Source organism: Apaloderma vittatum, unplaced genomic scaffold (genome assembly GCF_000703405.1).
Source record: "Apaloderma vittatum isolate BGI_N311 unplaced genomic scaffold, ASM70340v1 scaffold20366, whole genome shotgun sequence".
Classification (NCBI taxonomy): Eukaryota; Metazoa; Chordata; class Aves; order Trogoniformes; family Trogonidae; genus Apaloderma; species Apaloderma vittatum.
The window spans coordinates 1-5374 of NW_009722530.1; positions in this window are offsets into that span (position 1 = coordinate 1).

Here is a 5374-nt window from a genome sequence, read left to right on the forward strand (position 1 = left end):
ACTAGATGAGCTTTAAGGTTCCTTCCAACCCCGACAATTCTGATTCTAAGACGTAGCACATGCATGGTGTGTCCAGTCAAGTGAAACCCTTGACTGTGTTCCTTGATTTCTCGCATCGTGCCTTTTCTTCTTCAGTGTTCATTACCAGCCTGTTTAACGTGTTCCTCAAATATATGTGTGCTTTTGGAACTTTCAGGAGAAATCCTCAGCTTTGGGTATTAAGTCTTGCCTACAGCTTTGCTTTGTAAGTACTTGTAGATATAGCACTGTGTGAATGGGGAGTTTCAAGTCTGTTACCACGGCTGTTATTCAGGCAAATCCATGTGCTTATTTGGATTTCAGCTTCCCACATCTACTGCTTCTACAAGCCCAGACCTGCAGAAAACTGTATCATGGTTATTAGAAGCAGGATGTGGAAGATAGAAACTTGCAAAGCTGAACATTGTCTTAAAGAATTGTTAATACTGCAAACTGTGTGATGGGGATGGATTGCAGGGGTGGGCTACAGAAAGAATTGTTATTTGCTCTTGGTTGCATGCAGAAGAAAGATAATTGCCTCATAACCCTCCAGCAAATTTATTCTGAATTGCAAGACCTCTTTAAAACAGAAGTTAATTGTTTGGTGCAGCTCTTTGGGCTCATCCTGCACATCTCATGATTCACAAGCTGGAAACTCCCAATTTGCAATCAAAATGAGTAGACATGCTTCTCTTGTTTTGTGCAAAGTTGAGATGCTTTAATACTTGAGTTCTTGTGAGCGTGGTCTATAATGTACAAACATGGAAGAAGGTGACTGAAAGACATCTTTTATCCTGGAATAGAAGTATGTCTGCATGTTACTGAGCTTAAAGTTTACTTAAAACTAAGAAGTCAAGAGGTTTGAAAGGAAGATGTTTTTCAAGACAGGACTGTAGGTATTTATTTTTACATTAATGACAGTTTTATACTGGTAGGCTTGGGGTTCTGTTTCAGGTAGTTCAGCTCTAATCGTGCCGTTTCATAAGAATCTGTTTGAAAAAAAGCACAAGAAAAACAAACTAGAAAAAAGCTCATTTGCATGATACCAGCTCACTTCAAAAGAAGCTTGGAGGAGGTAGAAAGAAAGGAGAATACGAGCCCTTTCTGAAGTCCAGTAACAGTTGTGGGGATAGAAATGAAGCAAGTTAAACATAAAAATAAGTGGAAGGTGAAAAATGCTTTCGTTGTTTGGTTGCTGATGGACTGGTTATTCATTAATCAATAAAACGCACAAAGATAGTTTTCTTGCTCTTCCCTTAAAATTTGTAAAGGTTCTGGGATTTCTTCCTCCTGTAGTTTCAATTTCCTCTTGCTGACATTCTCTTCCACTGGAAAAAACCCTGGTGTTACTTAGTGTTGATGTTTATTGCCGCTTAAATCTCTGCAGCTCTCTTACAGACAGGTTCAGATGGCACATGAGCTGTAACAGGTTCTGCCGTGAGGGCCCATCCTGAAACAACGACAATCACCAGCTTATGCAGAGCTGTTTGTCTTGCAAGGACAATGTGCTTGAGGGTAGGGTGGTAGATTGAGGAGGACATGACCATTTAGCCTTTTGTATTGTGCACATCTGTTGTTCATGGAAGCTTAACGAATGAGTGGGTTTGTGTGCAAGCTGTTTATTTTTCTTGCCTGCCCTGGCAGAGCAAGCTTTGCCTGTAGCACTGTGGTGACAGTGCTATTGCTTAGAGTCCCATGGTATACTGAACTGGTACACTGAAACTTTAGCTGCTTTATTTTATCTTTCTAACACTATGAATTTTCTTCTTGTACCTTGAAGGAGGCAATAGAGCCACAGTGTTATTCTCATTGTTAACTTGGATATTCTATTTATCTGTTACATAAATATAATTAATAATTTTCATAGGACCTTGTTGCTCGTTTTCCAGAAGCAGGTAAATAATGCGGCAGCAGACCAGGTTTCTCCTTTAAAAGGAAATAATTTGTCTAAGACATAAGGCTTCTATTCTCCCACTGTATTGGCTACTTTTGAAGTATTTGTGTCCATAGTGTCTGTGTGTATGTGTTTTTTGTTGGAACACTCCCATTCCCTGCTGGGATGTGAGGGAGTACTAGAAACATGATTTTCCTCATCATTACAACTTTGGCACCAGGCATGAGGCCAGCTGTGGAATGATGCTTCCCAGTAGAAGAGCAAGGGTGGATTCATGGCAGTCTAGGGAATTATAGATGGAGGGAAAGGGGCAATATTCCTGTGATGAAAACTCTGTATTAACAGTAACTTTCAAATAAAATTGCCCTCATTTTTTTCAAGTGGAAGAGATTTATGGTGAGCAAATTCTTCTATTTGCCTGAATTTGTCAGGTTTGATTTATTAGTTTTCCATTCATATATTCAAATTCCATTCAACATGCCTAAAATGAAAGTGTTCTGAAGTCTCTTCTAAAATATACCATTTAGGTAGTAAGATGCACGCACTGTGTGTGTGTTAGTCTCACATGTATATACTTTGCTGCTTTGCATATCAAGCAACCACACACTTCATGTTTGTGTGCCTGATTTAATGACTTCTGTTGATAGTGCCCATGTCACATCAGAGAAAGAGTGAGAACACAAGACCTTTGTTTCCCCCTTTTTGTGCTATTTTATGTTTTGCTTTCACTGGCCAGTATCTCTGGGAAGGAATGGCATTTTTCCTTTCCCCCATCCTAATTTCTGATCTTCCATAGTCCTACTGCAGTGTCCTGAGATGCTGCTTCATTTTCCATTTTTTTGGGAGGGATTCCTCCCTTGAAAGAGACTGTGACTATACTTACATGGTATGATAAATTCTTGGCTGCCTAAAATGATAACTGCCCACGAACAGCTTGCTTAGGCTGAAATATGAGGAGGCAGCTCGGAGGCAGATGGTATCACTAGTCTTCATCAGACTGTCAGAGATGAATCTGAGCCACTAACTTGACATTGATCCGCTTGTTAGAAGCGGAGAGGACGCTGTTACGTGTTGGTAGTAGCTCAAGGTGTACTTAGGAGGAGAGTTAATGCAGCAGGAGTCCAGTTCTGGAGGCGAAAACAGTGGGTGTGCAAATCTGCAGCAGATATAACTAACTAAGCCTGTGGGGCTTTTTATACACCTTGATGATGTTTGTCTTTTGGCTTTGCTTCTCCTAAGGAAAACTAAAATATTAACACTTTGATGGACTCTTTCATCTTGCCAAAGAAGTAAAAGCGCTGTATGAAAATAAAGACCCGTAGCTCCCTGGCTAGGGGAAGAAGAGGGTGCAAAGCTTGCAGGGTTGTGTGTTGTTCTGCCAGTAAAGAGAAATGGATGCAATATGTGAAACCTCTTGGACTTTTAGTGGGAAGGAGTGAGTAAGATGGGTGACATGCATTTGACCTGAGCTATAGAAGATGCAAAGTATAAGGTTCAGTTGAGAATTTCTTGGACCTCTCCTGTTTACTGCATGTTATGCAGAGAATCTGACCAAACTTAAAATCCAGAGTGGTGCCTAGTCCCCTCTCTTGAAGGAGAAAAGGACCATTCTCAGATTTTTGTTATAGGTACCTGTTGTGTTAATTGCACAACAGAGGTGACTTGGCACCTCTGCTGTTGCTAACATGGGAACAACTTGAAAATTTCTTCCTAAGTATTCATTCTTGTTGACTGTTGATTTTTTTTTTTTCCCCCCCCTCTCTTTTCTCTCCTTTTCTTTATTTAGAGCTGGATGTCGTTGGGTTGCTTTGTTTAGCCAAACTTGGATTTGGATTACTCCTAGAATTGATTAATCAAGTTTGGATCAGTTGTTCTAGTTTGACAAGTTAGTGGACTGCAGACACATGTGGCTTACAGACAGAAGTAGAGATAGACTTGTCGTAGAGAATAGTCATCGTATCACTATTATTTTGTTTGACTGAAACAAAGTTCTTCAGCAATAATATTCAGGAAGTTGGTGTAGTGACTCAGAAAGGAGTAACCTTCTGTGAAAGAGGAATAGAGCTGCTAATCTCTCTGTGACTGGAGATATGCTCCTGCTTCGCCTAAAACCGTTGGACTCCTGACATCAGCTGCCAAAAATAGCAGTTCAACTTTGCTTTCTCAGTAACATTGCTCATATGATTAATTTCAGTCTTAACAGTAAATCATGAAGCAACTTCTTCTACATAGATCTCTTATTTGTCCTCCTAAATCTTCTTGGGGGAAGTCTTTGAGGAAGATAAATAGTCATTCAGTTATTCACCTTCGCTGGTGCAGGGGTTCAGTAGTTGTGGAGTGGCGAGAGTTATAGCTGCAGAGTTACAGCTGCAGTGTTGGGAAAATAATTTTCATCAGCCCATCCAATAAATATGTGTTTAAAGAGTTGCCTGCATCCCTGAAGACTTTGATAAACTGTACCATTCTGCCTGCCTATATTTGAATTAAGATTGGATTTACAGACTTTAGTTTGACAAAGATCCATTTATGTTAGAAATGAGATCTGTCAGGGCTTCAGTATTCTGGAGTTAGAATCTAGCTTTGCACTAGCTCTCTTCTCAGTTGTTTCTCTTCAAAGCTCAGTGTTTTAAACTTTTAAAGACTTCGTAGTTTAGTAGAGCCAATCAATATCCAATGAAGTCTAAATTTATTGTATAGATATCAAGATCTGTCTTTTGCCTCTTTCCTCGCATTTTCTGCTGTTGATAAGGTTGAAATGGGAGACATAAAACTTTAAATAATTGATGGCATTTTAAGCAGCATGTGGTTTAGTTAAACCTCTACATTATTGAGATGAGAAATGCTGCTGTTCATGGGTGCTTTCTGATCACATCTGCTCTCAGTCCTGTCAAAGCTAAGTATTTTAATTCACCAGGAACATTCTTAGGAAAAACTAATTTAGGAATATTGCATAAGGATGTTAGTTACAGCTGTCTTATGCCCTGCAGAGCTGAAATAAGAATGCTCTTTTTAGCCAGGCACACCCTCTCTCCCTCCTCTGTTCCAGGAGAAAAAACAGAAAACAACTCAAAACAAAAAAACGGCAGTCCTTTTTCCTTTCCCTTAGACAAAAGCATGTGCCAACACTTTTATTTGATAGCAATAGAACATCCTGGTGTAGTGCTGCAACCTATTTCCAGAACTAGAATAAATGACCTCGTATTTATACAGAGATTGAGATTTGAGAGACTCTGCTATTCTTGTTTACCTCTCGAATGTTGCTTTGCCAGGTTCGGTTAGCTTCAAAGACCAGCGGCTTGACAAAAAGCAAGGTGCTACTTCAAAAGCGCAGTCAAACAGGCTGATCTAAACTGGCATTTTTAGTTGTCAACATGCATCAAGGGCAGGTGCTTCCGCGAGGGAAGGCAGCCAGGAGCTGGCTCCAATACCCAGCCGGGCAGAAGGAGCCCTGCCGCGCCCTTG